Raw genomic sequence first — 22,696 nt, 5'->3', positions numbered from 1 at the left:
CACTCCACGTCTTTGAAGAAGATCCTGCTATTAATTATGATAACTAGACTGTATTAATGCCAGGATATTTATTTAATTAAGACATATAAGTGTTCAAATTGAGATATTTAGTTGCTAAGTTCTTGTAAATAGTTTTAATTTAAAATTAATAAGATAATTTTGAATATGTATACAGTTGGCCTTTTATCAGAACTGTGATCTCAATCAACCACAGATCAAGACTATTAAGGGGAAAATTTCTCTCTCTCTCTCTCTCTAGTTTTATTTATTATTTTAGTTTTGGTTTTTGAGACAGGGTTTATCTTTGTAGGCCTGACTGTCCTGGAATTCACTCTATAAATCAGGCTAGCCTTGAACTCAGAGATCTGCCTGGGACTAAATGCTGAGACTAAAAGGCATGCGCTATCACCACCCAGCTAGAAAAATTCTCTTCTTAACTGATTATCTTTCTTCCTTCATTTCTTTCTCTCCTTTTTCCTTCCTTCCCTCTTTCCTTTCCATGTTGGAGACCACATGAAATGAAGAACACAATCAGAACCTCAGACATGTTAAACACATGCTCTTGTTACCTAGCCATGCCTTCAGGCAAACTGCCATTTTATTTAATTTTTTTTTTGATTTGCAGGAAATTTCTGCAAGTTTGCTTTATATGATGATCCAGAAAATAAATTTTATACCAATCATATTCCAACAGTAATCTTTTCTTCTTCACTAAGCAGATGAATCACCTTTTGCTACTGCAAAGATATTTATTACACACAACAGAAATAAACCAGTGGAAATAAACAATGCTGCTTTGAAATAGTCACACAAAACAATAAATAAAACTCAGGTCAAAGACACAATACTTACATTTGTAAGTATAACCTATCTACTGAAAAGTGTATGTAGTTAGAAGTGCATGGTTTGGGCAAATGTATGCACCCATATAACCTGCGAGACAATGAGGTCTGATACTTCCACAGGCTTTAGAAAATCCCTTTTTACCTCTTTGTAGAAAGGCAGTTACAGCCATAAGCAAGTATTAGTGTCCTCTCACCCTGCCACTTTGAATTACTGTCTTCTCAGACATTTTAAGTGTCCATTCTTGTTTGTTTATTTATTTATTTATTTATTTATTTATTTATTTATTTATTTATTTATTTATTTATTTATTTATTTATTTCATTGGGTGGTTTACTCTCTTTTGGGTCTCATTATGCAGCCTTGACTGGCCTGGAACTCAGAGATCTACCTGCTGCTGCCACCCAAGTGCCAGGATTCCAGGAGTGCCCAGCAGAGTAATCTACTCTTGAAGGTTCAAGTTTGTGCTGTTTGGGGGTGAAAACCAAAGTGCTGGACGAGCAGCAAGGAGCAATTTAAGACACAGGAAGACACTCAAACCCCTAGCCCCGTAACTCATCACCCATGACCATAAAACTGCAAGGGTCCTGGAGAATATGCTGTGCACTTAAAAATTATTTAGAGTAAGTATGGCCAGAGTGAATGAAAGACAAAGGAATGATGTGGGTAAATGACTGATAAGAGAGGAGAAGCAAGGGTCTATAAAGAAAAATGAAAGAGAAGAAAAAGTGGAAGTAAACGTTATAGAGAGGAAGATAAAATGGCTACGGATCAGGGGAAAAGAGAAAATACAGAAACACAATTAGATATTGTCGACCTGCATTGACCGATGCAGATCTGTCTTGGAGACGTGGGATCTGAGGAGCTGAGAGAATGGAGGGGGTGGGTGAGGACACAGTCTAATGCTACAGACAAGGCTACTCCAGCTGCGGTGTACTTTTACACACGAGTGTAACAAAGAAAGCCATGATCCAAGGGAGGCTGTTTGAGTTAAAAAACAAAACCATGATCAGAAAAACATGTAAATAAACACCCGTGAGCACATATTGAATATTAACAGAGTTGCCCTTTCCTGGAACTTTCTCAGGTCAGACCAATTTAAACACAATTGCTTGGCGCGTACTCTAGATTCTATCTGGGAAAGCAGAAAAGCAAGGTAGAAGGCCATATCCATATTCAGGGCACACTGAGGACAGCACTCAACGTATGTATTCTTTCACCAGGTTGGGTTCTATAGCTACGTTCTGACATCGAATAAGAATAAACACGTCTTATAAATTGAATGCAAATGTTTGTCGCAGTAGGAGTGAAATCACATCCAAAGACAATCCAGGGAACAAAATGCACCTGAAGTCAAAGGCCCTCTGCCTCTTTTCCTGGAGCCTCTCACAGCTCCCCAGGGCGTCATTCACCATGCATCATGCTTTGGGTCGCATTCAGACAGTTATATGTCAGAAGGTCACAAAAAAAAGCATATTTAAAAAAAAAAAACAACCAATAGAGTAAACTTAAAATACTACTGAGTATAGAGAGGAAGGGAAGGGATGAAGCACAGAGGTGAAAAAAAAATATAAATTAAGAAAAGGAAAAAAAGGTGTAACAAACACTATATGAATGTGGTTTGAAGGAGAAAACGAAAGCATAAAAGATTTACAAATACAATAAATATAGTGTTTGAAATGAAGTAAAAAGGAACAAAGAATCATAAACATCAAAAATAAGAAAAAGAGGATGTAGTGTGTAATCAACTTCTTTCTGCATCCTTGAAAATTTGGAAACTGCCAGTTATAACCAAGGTCGGGCAGACGCACGTTCAGGTGGAACCTCCAGCTCACTCCTGTATGGTCTGAGAAGCCCTATCTCTCCCTCTCTCTGTCTCTCTGTCTCTGTCTCTCTGCCTCTGTCTCTCTGTCTCTGTCTCTCTCTCCCTCCCTCTCTCTCTCTCTCTCTCTCTCTCTCTCTCTCTCTCTCTCTCTCTCTCTCTCTCTCTCTAAACTCCGCCCTCTCAGAGAATCTCCAACAAATAAAAGGCTCCAAAAAGCCCAATCCTGCACTCTTGGTGGCTGCAGCAGCTCCTCCCCTGAAGTTGCCAGTAGCCCAAGACCCCACCTAAAGTGGTCAGTTTTTGACCATACTTGGGCACAAACCCAGCTTGTGGAGGACACGTCATCACCCCTTTCCTACAGGGTATATATGCTCTGTGCTTTTGTCCGGTCACATGACTTCTCCAGTCCCAATCTCTGGAGCTGGAGGGCTCACCTGGGAGTTGCTTTGCTCAAACAAACCTGTTCTCTTGCTTTTTCTGTTTGGCTTGATCTGGCTTACTGTGTGTGCAGAGAAACCTATTATCAAGGTACAGAAAACCTATTAGGAAGGGGGAAGGTAGAGGCAGGGTTAAGGGATGGGATGAGTAGTTGAATTTGTGGACCCTTGTCTACCTCATGGTTTGAGTCTTCACTGAACATGTGTCCACCAGATGTGTTCCACTGTCTTCACCCTGAGAGCTTTTCCTCTTTGCACCCAGGGGCATCTGCTGGCCATAATTAGCTTTGCAGTCTGTAGTTTAGGAAGGTTCCCCCACTCTCCTGAGATCTCTGGACCCCAGGTTGCATCCCCTAATGTGGTCAAGATAAGTCACTGTCTGCCTAGCCTCCTGTTGGTCTGTTTATTGTCATTTCATTTGAGGAGACTCAATGACCAAATGCTTAAGAGAATAACAGGGAAATTCACCTACTCCCAAATGGGTGTCCTAGTTTTCTTCTGTGTTGCTGATAGAACACTGATCAAAAGCGAATTGAAGCAGAAGAGGATTTATTTGGCTTCTGCTTTTATGCCACAGTGCATCATGGATGGAAACCAGAGCAGAAGCTCAAGGCAGAAACCTGGAGGCAAGAACTGAAGCAGAGACCACAGAGAAATGCTGCTGACTGGCTCACATTCAGCTACCTTTCTTACACAGCCCAGGTCTACATCTCCAGAGATATTGCCCACAAGGCCCTCCTATCACAATTAGCAATGAAGAACATGCCCCACATTTACGACCACAGGCCAATCCAAAGAAGACAATTCTTTAACTGAGGTTCCCTCTTCCCAGTTGTGTCAAGTTGACAGCTGAAGCTAATTGTGTCATAGTTTTACATTTCCTTTGTTTTTCACCATTGAGAGGTAAGGACCAGGTGGTCCTGAGGGCATCGCATATTTATTAACAGAGGAGGTGAGCGGTTAGGAGTCGAGCTGAGTCCTAGCAAGAAAATAGTGTGCCTGGGGTGAGAAACTGACAGCTAAAAATGCTTGCATATTATTTGAGTTTGTAGCATGTGCCCCAGACGCCCAACAAGCAGACTGCTACTTTTGTGGACCAGAAGTGCTAAAGGTGTTGGATTTCTTGAAGCTTTGCTCTTTCTGCGTGGGCTCCCATTTTCTCCCCAGATTTGAGCTTATCTCACCTGTGGTAAGAGCGTATCTGCACCTATTTGGATAGCAAGAAGAAGAGGAGTAAGGTGGGGACTGAGAATGAGCAAACAGTGACACACAAGGAAGCTTAGGGTTCCAGCAAGTGGCTACCAAAAATCTACTGAATTTAGCCCATCTCAAGCTACAGTATGTCTTCTCTGTACACCTCAATCTCCCATCATCCCCTCACTCCCTTTGTTTTGGCCACCTGCTGCTTTTTGTCATCATTCTTTTGTGTGTGTCACTGTTAGGCCTCTTCTCAGTCTTCCTTGAAGAGGTGATCCTGAGAAACCCACACAGAGAAGAGGCTCGCTCGCAGGGAAGGTGACTACGGTTGTATAGATGTCAGGCTCCTTGTATAGATGTCAGGCTCATGGGCAGGACTGGAATTATAAGCCGGGATAACTGATGGCCTTGGGGCTACTGTTCCCAGCTAAGGTGTGGTGACCTACCTGGGAAACTTATTCTACATAGCCTGATGATATGGTGGGGGAGGGGGTGGGTGTCTCTATATGTTCTTTTTGTCATGATAGAGCTGGCCTCCTTTGTGACAATGAATGAATTTGCTTATTTGAAAACAGTGAGTATTTTAAACGTATAAGTGTATCTATCAATTCTTGTTTAAAAGGGCTGGTTCACTGCCTTACTTTATCTATATAAATGGGATAATCCCTCCCAGAGACATGCTGAAATAAAAATGTTCTGCTGGCACATTAAAATGAATTAGCTATGATTTTTTTTCTTCCTTTCAGACAGTTGCGGGTACCAAAAGTAAAATCAGTGATCTGTCATTTGCCAGGAGAGAATGAAGTGGTTAACTGGGACTGAACTGGGCACAGATCTGCCTTTGATGGTGGACTGTCAGAGACCAGCTCCAACCTGTCAAAGGGTTCTAGGGGGTAGGAGTGAGGAATGAGGAAGTATTAGATAGAAATATAGATGGAGACAACAAGAAAGACAGAGACATAGGATAGCATCCGGAGGGCCCTGGGTCAATACCCAGCTGCCCCTAGTTTATTCAAGATGGGCTTTTTATACATCAACAAGGGGAGGAGCAAAAGACCTCTGCCTTTCAAGGTCGAAGTATAAAGTACCAACAAGTGTAGACCCTTAGAAATACCTGGTAACCATGCCCTTGGCCAAATGATCTCATTATGCAGCCCTGCTGGCCAAAGCAAGCTCAGACTTTCTGACCTTGAGTAAGGCTTTACTATGGAGCCTCTGTGGGCCCCACAGTGGGCATCATTGTTTTTTTCCTGACGTATGATCTATGGAATTCCAGAAACCAGATTTGTACTTAATGAACACTTAGGGTGGGTCTTACTGTGTTTCGGACATCATTTTAAAGCAATCTGTAACCATTAATGCCTTTAATCCTTCTAATAACTTTCATTGGTTATTTCTTTTATTTTGATCACTTCAACATGAAAGAAGCTCTATGCTTAATAACTTACCTAAGTCCACACAGCATGTGAATGGAAAGGCTGGATTTGAGCATAGCATCCAGGGTTTTAGTGACTTTAATCCTATACGAAGGTAAAGCATCGTGGCTTTAACGTCAGCTCCAACTACAGCATCACTGGTACCCTCTCTTCAGAAGGTCATTGTGCATATTGAATCTCTGCATGCTGCACCAATGTAGCACAAATTAGAAACGGCTTCAGATACTGTGAAACATCCTCTGGAACCCAAAACATCCCTTGTTGGGAAAGCCTCCTTTCTTCCGTCATTTGAGACAGTGTGACTGAAAGGGGGTAGGATAGAAGAACAATATCAGATCGCTAAAATTAATCCTGCCGTGACTTCTTGCCTTTCTTCTCCAGGAATATTTTGCTATAATCCTGTTTGATTTTTTTTATTTTGTCATTCAATTCTTTCTTTTTTCCTAAACTTTTTTCTGACTAGGGAACTAGAAGAAGGAGCTTTCTCCCTTTCACCCTAAGCCAGGAGCATCTGAGAGAGCCCTGAGCTCTCAAAATAGGTGCTACGGATGGACAGAAGTGTAATTAGACAGGTTTCAGTGGAGGTAAAAAAAAAAAAAACAAAAAACAAAAAACAAAGCTGCCACAGGAACATTAGAATGGGCAAAGCAGTCAGATGTACAAAATGGTAAAGTGTGTGCCACAGACAGCTTGTTCTGTGGAAATAAGAACAAAATGATCAGTGAGGTTGGTCACGCACAGGGCAGACTCTATTGAGATCAGTGTGTAGACTTTGAAAAAGGTTGAAAGCAAAGACAAATAGATCCCTGGGGAACATAAGATGTACAGAACACAGTGAGGTCCCTGACCTGGATTCAAAAGGTGGTCCAAATTGGACGGGATAAGATGTAAAACTCCAAATGGACCATGGCCAGCTACTGAAGACTTGGAAACAAGAATGAACAGGAAGTAATGTAGCAATATCTCTGGAATATTAGTGAACAGAGAGAAATGGGAGCTGAGGAAGCTCATACAGAGTTAGGACAGTAGGTGAGTAGTCTACTAACATGATAATGAAACAGAGACTCAGTGTTGACTATTGAAATATAAAGGAAGTTTGATTAGTGGAAAATATTTCCAGTTGAAAAACAGGCTAGGAATTGATAGTTTATTGGACATTGAAAATAAGGGTTGGCACCTGAAAACTTGAACTTATTCTAGGACCCACTTGGTAGAAGGACAGAACAAGTCTCATAAGTTGTCCTCTGATCTCCGTACATGCACCATGGGAATGCATGCACATACACATATACACATACCCCCACAAATTAATGAATTAACTAACTAATAGGTTAAAATGCCAATGAAAATGTACATGGCATTTGGTTTTTAAGAGAACTCATAATAACCCCTTCTCTGGCATATGAAGCTCTTATGTGATCTTGTCCCCTAAAGCATAAGCTACATTTCATGATTCCTTCCTAAAGAATAGCATATGGCAAAGCAGTGGATGTCTCTTCTGGTATAAGAATAAAAAGTTCATACTAGTGATCTATTGTTTATGTAACACGAGTGTTAGCAGTTGTCTAGGGCGTTGCCAAGTCAATTCCCTGGCACAAGGAAAGAATTAAAGAATTGGCAAAGACAGAAGAGCAAACCACAGAGATAGGAAAAGTAGGAGAGCTTCATCCCTTCAGAATTGTAGGAGCCTAAGGCTGGAAGTTTGTTAATCAGACCCTGGATTAAGTATTTTATAGGGCCCTTGGGTCTTCCCCTTTCCCATTTTGGTCCTATTTAGATACCTGACCCCAGGCCTTCCTATACCTTCCTATCAATGATTTCTGGGAAAAGGAAGCAGCCATCTCAGTAAATCCATGTTGGCCTGTCTAGTCTGTGTTCCTTTAACTCTCCTTCCTAAAGTACCATGACTACACATGGTATATAAAGTCGATGCTTTACAACTGAGCTGCACTACCAACCTTAAGTGAGTTATATTGAATGTTCCCAATGCACAGAGAGAAAAAGAAAAAGACAGAGAGACATAGAGCCAGGATAGTTGATTTTAAGAATCAACCTACAACGTTGTGGAGGGTAGCAAATCCTAAAGGAGATATTGCAATAGTTTATGCACTGAGGGTGTATCAAGGGTTACAGTTGTGACATATACCACTTTCTTCTCTCTCTGACTCTGTCTTTGTCTCTGTCTGTCTCTCTGTCTCTACACACAGAGAGAGAGAGAGAGAGAGAGAGAGAGAGAGAGAGAGAGAGACAGAGACAGAGACAGAGACAGAGACAGATCTCCAAAAAGCAGAACAATATACACATTGATGGTTTATGTTGATTGTCAACAAGATAGGACCTAGAATCACCTTGGAGACAAATCTCCACATATGTCTGTGATATAATTTTTGTATTAGGTTAATTGAGGTGGGAAGACCTACCCTAAATGTACGCAGCACGTCCATTAACTGGGATCTCAAACTGGGAAGAAGAGAAGGGGAGAAGAAAGAAAAGAAAAGGAAAGAAAGAAAGAAAGAAAGAAAGAAAGAAAGAAAGAAAGAAAGAAAGAAAGAAAGGAAGGAAGAAAGAAAGAAAGAAAGGAAGAAAGAAAGAAAGAAAGAGAAAGGCCATTAAATGTGAACACTCACCGTTCTCTGTTCTCTGACTGCCATCTCAATGTAGCTGGTCAGCTTCCTTACCTCACTGCTGTGTCTCCACTGTGAAGAAGGACCGTGTCCCCTGTAACTGTAGTAAGCTAAAACAAACCTTTCTTCCCTTAAGAAGAACAAATGGAACCAAGGCAATTAGCAATGAATATTTATTAAAATATTAATAAAATAAATTTTATTTAATTTAAATGAATATATAATACATTTGCACATTTATTATATTATATAAAATACATGTATGAATATTACAAATTAGATATTTGAAGCTTGGATGTGCATCTGAAAGCAAACATGTGGCATTTGTTTGTCTGTGTCTGAACAACCTAACTCAATATGTTTTTTTTCCATGCCCTCCATCTATCCACAATTTCTTAATTTTATTTTTATAGATAAATAGAAATTATATTGTGCAATGTACCACATGTTCATTGTCCAGTCATTATTGATGGGCATCTAGACTGATTCCATTTCCTAACCATTGTGATGATTGCAGTAATGAACAAAGACGAGCAAGTTTCTCTGCAGTAGGATATAGATTTCTTTGGTGGCATGGCTAGCCGTAGAGAACCTAGGTCATGTGCAGTTCTAGTTCTAGCTTTGTGAGGAATCTCCACACTGATTTCCACAGTAGCCACACCAGTTTGCTCTCCTACCAACAGTAAACGAAGGTTTCTCTTTCACCACATCCTCGCAAGCTGTGGGAGCCTTGACTTAAGGTCAGAGAGTTCAAGCTTGTTTTTGCTCCTTAAGGCTGAATGACAGGATGATTGGCCAAAGGTGTGGTTACTAGATGTTTTGAGAATTAAGGAGGGCTGGAGAGATGGCTCAGCTATTAAAGGCTAGGCTCACAACCAAAAATATAAGAGAATTAAGGAGGTGTTTATGCTTGTTTGTTTCTTGAATCATGGTGAGAAAGTCTTTTGCCTCCCTTGCTTTGGGTATAAAAAGGCTGTGAGAAATAAATTCGGGGCTGCTACAGTATTCACCGAGAGCCCTCCGAATTCTGTCTTCTGCCTCTTGTCTCTTCCTTTCTGAATCCTCACTCCCCTGTTCAGGTGCTGTTCAACAGGTCAGCTGGTCCTGACAGCATTCATCATCATTTGGCTTCTTGGTGATGTTTATTCTGACTGGGGTGAGATGGAATTGCAAAGGAGTTTTAATTTTTATTTTCCATGACTAACAATGTTTAACATTTTTAAAGTGCTGTCGGCCACTCGTGTCTTCTTTTGAAAATTCTCTGTTCAGATCTATACCCCACTTTTATCATGTGGTTTGTCTCCTTGGTGTTTCATTCTGTGATTTCTTTATTGCAGAGATTTATTTCTGTATCCTAGAAGAAAGAATTCTCCATTGTATGTACAGCACGAAGATTTTCTTCCGTTCTATAGCTGCCCCTCCACCTATTACCTGTTTCCTTTGCTATACAGAGTGTTTTTCAGTTTCCTGTGGGCCTATTCGTTAATTGCTGGCCTTGCTTACCTACTTAACCTAAGTCCTATTCAGAAAGTCCTTACCTACGCCTCCCTGTTATGGTATGCTGTCTACGTTCTTGTCTAGGAGTTTCAGACTTTCAGTTTTTATGGTGACACCTTTGTTCTTTGTGTGTGTGTGTGTGTGTGTGTGTGTGTGCTCATGTATGTACACATGTGTGCAGGAGCACCTACATATGTGTGTTATATGTATGTGTGCATGTCATGTGTATTGTATGTGTGTGTGCTCGTGTATGTACACATGCATGTGTGTGAGGGAAAGAGAAAGAGAGAAAGAAAGAGAGCACTTATGGGTGTGTGTCATATAATGAACATATGGCTCACAGAGCCGCAGATTCAGCAAGATGAGCTGCCCAGTGAGCTCCAGGGGTCCTCCTGTCCACAGCTTCCTTTCTGCTTAGAACCTAGGCTCAGACACGTCTCCTGAAATCCTCCTGGATTTCCATGGTGTCCTGCCTTCATATCAGTAACAAAACTGAAATTTTAATGATGTTAACCATTTGCTCTTTTTCTGGCATGTCACCACACTGTGAATACCAGAAAAGAGATAAAATGGGGCTTTGTTGCTTCAGTCCATGTAGCATCAAACTCAGAGCATTTATAATTATTCCATATTTCTTATGACTTTTATAAACTTACAGTTTTAAACCCAACATAGTTCTGTGTTCATATTTTAAAGCCAAGTTAAAAAAACAGTATGAGACTTATATTAAATGATATAAAATGATCAAACACATCTCTCTCTGAAAAGATTTTTGAGTGCGTGTATATATATGTGCATGTGTACACACGTGGCATGTATATGTGCACACAGGTACATGTAGAGGTCAGAGATCAGTGTCAGAGTTCTTCAACCAGTCTCGACCATGTTATTCAAGATAAGATGGCCTGCTGAACCTGAAGCCTTGTGTTCTGGTTCTATACTGCCTGGCCAAGAGGCTCCTGGGGTCTTTCTATCTTCTCTTCCCTGTCCTGAGATGGGAGGTTCAAGCCTCCACACCCATTTATTTCTGTGGGTGCTGGGGATCCTGCAAGTCCCTTATCCATTAAACCTATGCCTCGCCATTTGAAAAGATGTTTCAAATGCTCTGTTAACTAATGAGTAGCAAAACTAAGGAGGCTTTCCAATGATGACATTTTCTCTCTGTAACTCAGGTCACAGATGCTTGCACTTCTTTACCTTAAAAATGAACACATTTTCCAATATGTTTATCATCAGTTATGCTTAGAAAGGAAAACTTTTCCTGCCTTACATTCTTATTAGCTTCTCCATCTAATTTTTTTTTATTTCACTATGTCAGCACACATGCTTTTTAAATTCTTTCACTATCTGAAAGGGCTAAGTTAAGAAAATGAGTCTTAATAGACAAGAATCCTGATGTACACAGCAGAAGCAGCTAATTAGGATTTCTCTGTAACCGTAGCAACCAGCGGCAATGTTCCCAACATTCTTTATGACCTTATAGTTTCCACGAACAGCTATGAAGTAGGGTAAATGCATCTGAAGTGGTGAAAGTTCACTTATTTTCAAGGTGTTGCGAGGAAAATTCCTAACAGAATAACATGGCTTTCACAAGCTTCTGGTGCCCTCTCTTTGGTGCAAGCCATTATAGTGCTTACATATTGATCTCATAGATGCTCCCTTTAGAAGGGAATGGTGCCTTTAAGAAAATTGTGTATCATGGTATTTTTTTAAATTTCTTTCTTGCAATGTTTTTTTTTTTTTATTATTATTATTGTTAAGGCACTGGATCAAGAGTGAGAGTGCCTGGGATTCAATTGTGCAGGAACTTCAACTTGAGTTTTCTCTGTAAAATGTCAAGAGTAGTGACTGCTCACCTGCATCAGCGTTGTCCACGGTGTTGATTCAGATAGAGTGTAAGAGAGCATTCTGAAACTTCGAAGTGTTAAAATGGAAAGAGCACTGTCTCTTCCTTCAAAACTTGTCTGCTTGGATCAAAAGTGTTGAATTATTTCCTTCTGCTTGGAGACATTATATCAAAATTTTCTATTCATAGACACATTTGTTTTAAAAAGTTTGAATAAACTTACAGTAGCACTCTGTTCTTTTAAAAGAGGCCATTATTTCAGCTGGCTATCCCATCTCTTAGTACTTCCAAAGACCCAGAGTTTGAAATATTCTTTTAAAGAAGTGTAGCTTATCACAGAGTTTGGGATAAAGCTCTGTCTCTATCCTATTTCAAAATCACTGGGATAATTTTAGGAAAAGTTTCAAAAACACATAAAAGATCCCAAGGTCCAAAACAGGCTTACAGGTTATCACAAACAAGAGTAACATCTTCAGATTCACCCACACCTTCTCCAGGAAGAATGACAGCCTCCATGCTCCCATTTCAGTTCTACCCTCATTCCTCTTTCGGGTCCTACAAGCTTTGTAAAAGGTGGTGGATGAACAAGAAGGGAAGGGAGTAGGATTGGAAATCATGTGCAGAGTGAAAAACTAAGAATCTGCCCAGTCCTGCAGAGATGTTTGATGGGACTGATGAGCTGAGAAGTTGGTCCCAAGTTAGCGAGTGGGTAGGACTTCCCTTGAGCACAGAACAAGAAGCAACTGATTCCTAAGCCTTGGGACTCTGGGATTCACATGTTATCATCAGAGTGGAAGATGAAAATAGGCAGTCATAAAAGCATTAACTGATACTGCTGATTGGCAGGCACTGGTCAAAAGCACCTTTCAAAGGAGGTAGTAACTGGCCCATCTACAGTCATTTTCTTTTCATAATGAGCCAATGCAGTGGGCACTCTTTATATTTTCACTTTCCATTTGAAGACACTGAGACCCAGAAACTTCAAGTCACTTTCCCAGAGTCATAGGACTAATAACTTAGTAGAACAGGGACAGAAATCAGGCAATTATATTCCTTAGTCCTTACCCATAGACTGTTATTCCAGGGATGGGCCAGAGCTTGGACTCTCTAACCCACACAGGATATGGAAGCCATTTTTCTGTTCCTCATAAAACAATGACCAGTCAGTGGAAAAGTCACTTGGAAGGGCACTGAACTTTTTTTTTTTAGACATTTCATCAAATACTTAGTGGTACAAACTAGCTAGAACATTAAGTCAGAAGAAAGATGCATTATTGGAAGGGACACTGTCAATCTGAATAATATCATTCTGTAAATGTCATAGAGAAAAAGGAAAGAGCTATAAGTTTTTAGAGATTTATTTATTTACATATATGGGTGTTTTTCTCGAATATCTGTCTTTGTACAATGTGAGTGTTGTCTATAAGCCAAGGTGGGGGACCTCAGAAGAAATCAATCCTGCTAACACCTGAACTCCTGAGCTGTACAAAGCAAGGCTGTGATGTCCAAACCACCTCCTTGATGGCATTTCTTGTGTTAGCCCTAGACTCTAAGAGAAGCACCAAATACATTTTCCCATCAAGAAGTGTTCTCTCTCTTAGAAAAGAAATCATTGTAAGCCTGTCTGGCTAAGAAAAACTCAATAGTGATATAGGCCTTGAACTAGTCTTTGAATAATAAGATAGACTTGCAGGCAGAAAAGATGGGATGCTTAAGTTTATCCCTTTAGTGGGATAAACTGAAAGTCTGCACTAAATTCTTCACACACGCCATTTTTAAGTTCTCCATTCTACTGACCAAATTTCAAACATTAAAGATTTATGTTCTCATATCTATTAGGATAGATTCCCTATAGACTTTGATCATATTTTTCTGTTTTCATCTTTTTCTCTGTGGTGGTTGATCTCAAGTGTCAAGTTGTTCAGATCTAGAATCTTTTGAGAAATGAGCCTCTGGGGATGACGGGAAGGGATTATCTTGATTAGGTTAATTACCAACTTCTGTGGGCACTGTACCCTGAGCTGGGGCTCTGGGTTGTACAAGGAGGGGTAAATGAGCTGAGCCCAAGCATTCATCACTACAGCTTTATGGTTATGGATCAAAAATGACCTCAAGTTCACACATCTGTGACTTCTTGCCGTGATGGACCGTAACCTTGAACTATGTGCCAAAATAAACCCTCTCACCCTTAAGCTGCTTTTCTCAGGGTATTTTGTCACAGAGACAAGAAAAGTGAAAAAAAAAAAAAAACAAAAAACCTACCCTGTCTAAAATATACAGATATAGTAAAGTCAGCACTGGGTGTAGCTTTAGTCTTAGAATTGTGGAAGCTGAGACAGGGGGATTTCCATGAGTTAAAGATCAGCCTGGGAGATAGTAAGTTCCAAATCTTCCTAGACTACAGAGCAAGACCGTGTCTCAATAAAGAAAAAAAAAAGAAAAGAAACTCAGAGCAGAGATTTGTGAAATAGAAAACAATTATAAAGTAGAGAAAGTTAACAAAGCCAAAAAAGTGATTTTTAAAGAATAAAAAGTCCCCAAATTTGGCAAATCCTTGTAAGAATGGTCAAGAATAATAAAGGGTAGGCTGGGGAAGGGGGATTCAGAGGGCAAAGTGCTTATCACTAAAACCTGATAACCTGAGTTCAGATGGCAGAACCCATATAAAGGGCAGACACAGCGGTGCACAGGGCTGGAATCCTAACACCTGGGCAGGGAGGGGGAGGTGAAGATGGGACACCCACTAGAAGCTCAAGGGACAGCTAGAGTAAAGAGTAAGAGATCTTGTCTCAAGATGGAATGTGAGAACTAACGCCAGAATTTCCCCTGATTTTCACATACATACACACACAAACACATATATACATACAAACACATACACAACACATATATACATGTATATACACATATACACACAAACATACATATACATACACAGACACATATACACACATATACACATGTATATACACACATATGCACACAAACATACACATATATACACAGACACATATACACACATATACACATGCACACACATGCATACACACATACATATACACACATAACATGCATACATATATATCACACATATGCACACAAACATACACATACATACACAGACACATACACACACATATACACATGCACACACATGCATACACACATACATATACACACATATGCACACACATGCATACATATATATACACATATATGCACACAAACACATACACACATGCACCCATGTCAAGCAGCTCACAAATTCCAGTTAGGCTCTGAAGATACTCACACATGTTACATAGACATGCATAAGTAAAAATTAAAATGATAAGCAAAACAAACAAAAAAAAATAAGCCAGGCGGTGGTGGTGCACGCCTTTAATCCCAGCACTCGGGAGGCAGAGGCAGGTGGATCTCTGTGAGTTCAAGGCCAGCCTGGGCTACCAAGTGAGTTCCAGGAAAGGCGCAAAGCTACACAGAGAAACCCTGTCTCGAAAAACCAAAAAAAAAAAAGAAAATAATTTTTAATTTTTTTAAATAAAGAAAGCAAAGTTACCTGAACATTTGAAAATCAGCCAATTATGACCCAATGTATGAAAAAATAAAGGGAGAAAGTCTATACTATATATATATAAATTTAAAAACCAACTTACGATTTTTAAAAAGAAACTTAAGACTCTTTGAAACAGAGGACATTTTTCAATCTGACATAAGCTGTCTTCTGTGGATGAATATCCAGTGCTCTTGGTATCACTTGTTGAAGAGAATGTCTTTTCTCCAGTGTGTATTTTTTGCCATCTTTGTAGTATTGTGCATCTGTAGTTGTGTGCATTTGTGTTTTTGTGTTCTGTTTTGTTCCACTGATCTGTGCTGGTGCCATGCTGTTTGTATTACTACAGCTCTGTAATAAATCTGGAAATCTGGAATGGTGATACCTCCAGTACTGTCCTTTTTGCTCAGGATTGCTTTGGTTATCCTTGGTCTTCATATGTAGTTCCATATGAATGTTAGGATTTGTTTTTCTATTACTGTGAAGAATGTTGTGTGTATTTTACCAGTTGGTTGTTGTGGAGGCCCACAAAGGTTTCCTAGTGAGATATGAGCTTGCTTTACCCAGCAGAGCTGAATTAGAGGATTGCTTGACCACATGTGTGGTTACCAGGTGATTGGAAGGGTCTTCAGTTGGCTGTGCTAGAGGGAGGTCTTTTGCTCCACCCCTTGGCATTCCTATAAATAGCCCTTTAGAAGAGACAGAAGGGATGGGTGGATAATAATCCAGGCCCTCCCAAGGCTATCCTTTGTTTCTATCTGTTTCTCTTCCTACTATCCTTCTATCTAATATCTCTTATCCCTCATTCTTCAAGAGTATCCTGTCATAAAATATGGGAGCCAGTCTCCAAGCTGGGCTCCCACAGGTTATATAATAACAAATGGTCAGCCTTGGAAACATACTGAACACTATATGGACTAAGCAGGTTGTTTTGTGTGTGTGTGTGTGTGTGTGTGTGTGTGTGTGTGTGTGTGTAACAACGAAAACAATTTAACAAAAAGAGGCCATGAATTTGAAAGATAAAAGGGGCATGTTGTCTGCTGATATAAAATTTAGAATCACAAGTATAGGATAGATAGAATATTTTCTTTAATTTTACAAAATACAAATAGATACTGTGACTGTAATTCTTGCTTGATAACTATTTTGTTATATGTAATTTTAATAGGTTAAATTAAAACTTTCTTTTCTAAAAAAGGGGGGGGAAGTGCTGTGGATATTACTGTATGCTGTGAATGTGTTGCTCTGATTGGTTGATAAATAAAATACTGATTGGCCAGTTGCCAGGCAGGAAGTATAGGCAGGGTAAGCAAACAAGGAGAATTGTGGGAAGGCTGGAAGGCTGAGTCAGGAGACGCCAGCCCACCGTCCAGGGAGTAGCATGTAATGGCATATAGGTAAAGCCATGGAACAAGTGGCAATGTATAGATTAACAGAAATGGGCTGAGTTTAAGTGTAAGAGCTAGTCACTGGCAGGCCTGAGCTAATGGCTAAGCAGTTTTAATTAATATAAGCTTCTGTGTGTTTACTTGGATCTGAGCAGCTGTGGACCAGGTGGGACACAGGAAAACTTCTAGCTACAGGGGCACATGGAAGGGTTTGGAGGGAAGAAAGGGAAGAAGGTTATGTAATTTTAGTACAGTCTTATTTTCTAGTGTCTTCCTCCGTTTCATTATCTTCAGAGATTTAAAGTTTACATCGAAGAGTTCTTTTATAAACTTAGTTGGGTTTATTCATAGATCTTTACACTTTTAGATGCTACTGTGAGGGGGAGTATTTCCACAATCTCATTCTCAGTGCATGTTACTGGTATATAGGTATACTGATTTTTGTAACTTGATTTTGTGTCCTGCCAGTGCTGAAATGTTGATTGATTGTAGAAATTTTCTGATGGGATTTTTGGAACCCATTATGTATAGTATCATATCATCTGAAAACAGATAATTTTGCTTCTTTTCCTATTTAATTTCCTTTAATTTCTTTTTAATTTCTTATTATTGTAGTTAATTCTTCAAGCACTATATTTAAGAGCAGGTGTCTTGTTCCTGATTTAAATAGAATTTCTTTGAGTCTGAAAACTGTTTTTCAAAGTAATAAATTGATAAAGGCACTAGCAAATGGGAAAATACACAATAATCATGGATCAGGTGGCTGAATGACAGATAGATGAGTTTGCCCCCAAATCTCTCCATTAGAAACAATGGGGTATCAGTATTCTGGAAAAAATCTGAAATGTGGAATAGAAGAAGGGAGTAATTGTAGGACTTTAAATATCAAGCCCAAACACTTTTCAAAAAGCTCCCCTGAAGGCCAATGAAACCTCAACTTTTGTCATCGACATTGATTTGGACACATCATATGTTGAAGCTGATTCCTTTTCAGCTTCTGTGAAGGAGAACTTTAAATGATTGTGTATTGTTTCATAACTTCATGTATGAATACAATGTATTTATAAATGATTGTGTATTGTTTCATAACTTCATGTATGAATACAATGTATTTATAAATGATTGTGTATTGTTTCATAACTTCATGTATGAATACAATGTATTTATAAATGATTGTGTATTGTTTCATAACTTCATGTATGAATACAATGTATTTATAAATGATTGTGTATTGTTTCATAACTTCATGTATGAATACAATGTATTTAGCTCATTTATATCCTCTGCTCCCCTCCAGCTCCTCCTAGACCCTCCTCCCAACATTTCCCTCCCAACTTCACATCTTCTGCTTTTTTACTCCCCAGCCCAGTTAGTGCTGTCCATATGCTCATGGGTGCTTGGTGTCATCCACTGGAACATGAACAACTGACCCTGCACCACACTGATGAAGAAAACTAACTCTCCCTCCCCACCCCCACGACAATCAATTAGGGGTGGGACCTCATGAGCTATTGACAGCTTAACCTTGTGCTTCATAAGGCATTAACTGTATGTTAATATAGGACCATTCTCCTTCTCTATTGCTTCCTCTGGTGACTATTGAAGTCCACGTTGTTCATTTCATCTTTGTTTTTGTTTTTGTTTTTTATTCTGTCATTCTTAAGGTCTTCCTTCCCTTTAATAGGTTAAGTAAAACTTTACCATAAACTTCTTAACTGCCTGAGAATTAGGGGCTAAACAAAGAGAGAACCACAATGCTTTATAGAGGTCCTGCTGACCTAGGTCCCTCGCATAGTGAACAGCACAAGTGGGGATGAGGCATGAAATGTCAAGACTCACCCAATGCTTTTGGGGTCCGTCCTAGTTAGGGCTACTACTGCTGTGATAAAACACCCTGACCAAAAGCAAGTTGGGAAGGAAAGGGTTCATTTTGCTTACATTTCCATTCCATAGTCCATTACTGAAGGAAGTCAGGGCAGGAACTCAAAAAGAGAAGGAACACAGAGGTAGGAGTTGATACAAAGGCCTGCTTATTGATTTGTTCCTCAGAGCTTGCTCAGTTTGCTTTCTTATAGAACCTTTTATTTTCCTGGCTTCCCCTCCTCATGCTGTGACAAGAAGCTGATGAATGTCTGCTGAGACCAGCAGAAAGAACCACCCTCCAGTCTTAATCAACTTTTAATTGCTAGCTGATAATAGAAGACAAACTGAACTCTCTAAAGCAATAAGAAATCATATTCATCTTTATACATGTGTTCATACAAACTTGCACATGTAACTTTTATCAAAACAAGACACATACCATCAAAGATTGCACTGTAATTCATCCTTGACAGCCACGGGGTACATTCGAAAGTAAAAACATGCAATTAGATAATGGGCGTATTTTCAGAAATATGAAGTTAGCATTTTAGAACTTCTTAAGGTTTTGTTCAAATGTGTACAAACTACAAGAAAAACAATGGCAAGAACAAAATAATAACAGAACTTAGATTAACATTGTGTGTTGAGCTACTCTGAATTACCTAAACATTATTGACGTAAACATGGACCCTATAGCTCAATGGCCACAGAGTTAATTGAAAAACCTCTACTAGTTATTCCCTACGATATGAATGCACTCATTGACCTGATTCTTAGTCCTGCATCGTAAGCATAGAGGCTCATCCGGCATTTGTCCCTTGGTGCACCAAATCTCAAGAGTGTTGACCATCATCACAGAAATGAAAGGTACCTCTAATTTGTTTTATTCAAAACAGTTTCTTCACTTCATGTTATTAATTAGATATCATTATACCAAACACTGAAAAGTGAGTTCTATCAGAAACTGGAGCACCAGATTGACACAAGAAAAGACATGGCCAGTGTCTGATGTCTAATTCAATAGTGATGAATTGGTTTTTAATGAATATTTTATTCATAGACTTCCTGAACTGAGTATACAAAAAGGTGTCCTCATAATAAAGGTACCATTTCCAAGAAATATGCCATTATTTTATCATTATAACAATATAGCCCAGCATCCACATAATCCTTGACTCGTCAAAGCTATAAAAACCATTCATATCCCTCAACATCACCAACATTACAAATTACACAAAAGCAGTTAACAGGGTGATACACATACTATGAACATATATATATATTCATTCATACAAATATACCAAAAGTTGGTTTACCATTCATCTTTTGTTCTTTGATAAAATAAGCTCTCATTTATTGCTAATGTAAACATTGATGACAAATAAAGCCACTTGCATTTATCCTGTAAATCTCCAGGAACACACAGTCACAGATTTCCAAACGTCTGTGACCAATAGCCAAGACCTGCAGAGAGCACAGCGATTCCACTGTACAGGAATCATTTACAATTGGAGCTGCTTTGCTCTCAAACACAAAAGTCAAAGAAAGTAAAAGTACAATAGAAGAAGAAATTTTGTGAGTTTTTTTTTTAAAGGAAAAAAGTTGCTTGGAGATTATGTGGCTAAACAGTGGTGGTGCTGGCATGTAACTCCAGATACCCTGGAGGCTAACTCTGAAGGATCCCCAAGTTCAAAGCCTGCATGGGTTACATAATAGGTTCAAATCCAGTCTGCGCAGTTTAGTGAGACCCTGTCAAAATAACAGGGAAAGGGGAGGGGGCTGGGAACATAGCTATTCAGTGTTTGCCTAAAGTTTGAAAGGCCCTGGGTTTAATCCTCAGTAATACAAACACACATAACACACACGCACGTGCACACACACACACACACACACACATACACACACACACACACACACACACATACACACACACACACACACACGATTATTATGCTCAGGAAACTCATAATACATAATAATTGGGTGTTTTAAACAGACTGAAAATATATCTACTACATTCCAAATGGGTCTGCTTGTTCACGGTGAAATATTTGGTGACAGCATCAGAGGTAGTCCAAAAAATAATCGAAACTATTATTTATTATGACATTCAGAATGAGTGTGCTTATTCGATAAGCAATTATAAATTTAATATTTAAGATTGATTACCCTATCCAAAATCTGCCAAGACTATGTAAAAATCTGAAGATATATTGGGGGGGAAATGGATTGCTTAAACATGTAAATTATTTACACACATACACACATGTACATATTTAGCAACACAATATGCAATTGGGAAAAATGAAATTATTCCCCTCAATCTGTAGTATCTGTTAAGTCATTTCTGAGCAAATGATGGTGTTCTCTTATATGACAATGAAGTCACTTAATATACTATAGAGCTGCCAGTTAGCTTAATTGTTCAGAGCATGGTGTTCATATAGACCTTGTGGTATGTCCTGATACTATGTTACATATTATTTTGACCATTTAAATTATATTTGGATAAGAAGTAGAAGTTTTGGACATAAAACAATTAGGTAACATTTTAAAGCTAAAACTTGTGCTTATAGTTGCTGGAGATATGGCTTGGCAGTGAAGAGCATGCATTTTTCTTGCAGTGAAGTCTTGTTTGGTTTCCAGCACCAGCCCACATGGCTTTCAACCGTGTCTTCTGTTTCAATGGGATCCAGTGTCTCTGTCCTTCGAGGGCACCTGTACTCATGTGCACACACATGCACACAGAACACACACATTCACATAATTTAAAATAATCTGTAAAAGGTTTTTAAAAGATCATGGGTATGTATACCCCAACAACAACTGCCTCCAACATAATTAGATTAATTCTTAAACTTGCCTGAGGGAAAGACTCATCAGAGGAGTCTTACACTATAATCTCTAACTTTCCGAAAGAAATTTTATGTAGATATACAGATAGCAGCAAATTTATCAAAATATAATTTACTCCCTGCATGTGTGTGTGTGTGTGTGTGTGTGTGTGTGTGTGTGTGTGTGTGTTCACAGCCATCAACTTATGTTTTATGTAACAGTTTTTGCTGTAGGTCTTTAAAATGAAGGAAAACATACCTGCAATTTGTAGCAAAGCACTGTCTGTAACACCACAGCAGTTCCTAGCAGACATCTGGGATAAAGAATAGGCAGCACTTATAACACCAGAGCTCTGTCAGACGTGGTTTGTGTTTGTTCGGTTTTCACTCTAAGACAAACAAACATGGGAGTGAACTACTGAAGAGTCTTGGTTCTGCACTTTCTGTCAAGTAAGAGCTATTTGGTTTCTATTACTTACTGACGCAATCAGATCATCAACCTAGAGCACTTGCTGTACTGTGCCCACGTTCTCCTGAACCCTTCATTTTTCAGTGAGCTATGTAGATAATCCAGCCAGTCAACAGAAATCCAAAGCAGTGACAAAACCCTAGGTCAAATGCCTAATAAAGTTGAACAGAGCTTTGTACTTAGCAACTGCCTTCAAACATCACAATAACTGACATCTGACTGAAAATCTTTAGGGTAGAGCAGTTCTTGGTCCGTTGGCCCCTGCGGCAGGGTGCAGGGTGGACAATATTTGGATTATCGATAGAGGTGCCCAATTTTGTGAAAGTGCCCGCTGAATGGTGTGTGCTCGTGACTATGGTGGTTGCTATTGCCATGGACTCACTTGTAGATTCGTTTTCAGCTTTTCACTCTTTAATAAGAGTCTTTCCTCTCACTTTCTCTTTGTGTTCTGCTCGCTCATTTACAAATAAAACAAACTAACCCTTTCCCTGCTAGGGATTGTTCTGAAGATGTGAGGAGAAAAAAAATGATTGTTGTCCTACTTCCAGGATCCCCAACACCAAACATATGAACACCTGAAGATGCTCAGATAACTTAGAGAAAATCGAGGCAGTATTTGTATATAACTGACCCATGTCTCTTACACATACAATACTTTAAATCTTTGCTGGGTTACATGTAACACTCAGTACATTGTAAAGGTTATACTGTATTGTTTAGGGGATAACGACATGAAAAAGAAATGTGTCCATATTCGACACAGGTGAAGTTTTTGTGAATTCAGTTCAACCACACAGGTAAAGAGGGACACCTGTACTACATTTGTGTCACACGTTTCCGATAAAATAAAGGTTCCCACAGTCTCTCTTGTCTTGAATTCATTC

Source organism: Peromyscus eremicus, chromosome 17 (genome assembly GCF_949786415.1).
Source record: "Peromyscus eremicus chromosome 17, PerEre_H2_v1, whole genome shotgun sequence".
In the NCBI taxonomy this organism is placed as follows: domain Eukaryota; kingdom Metazoa; phylum Chordata; class Mammalia; order Rodentia; family Cricetidae; genus Peromyscus; species Peromyscus eremicus.
Note: the sequence above shows the minus strand (reverse complement) of the source record.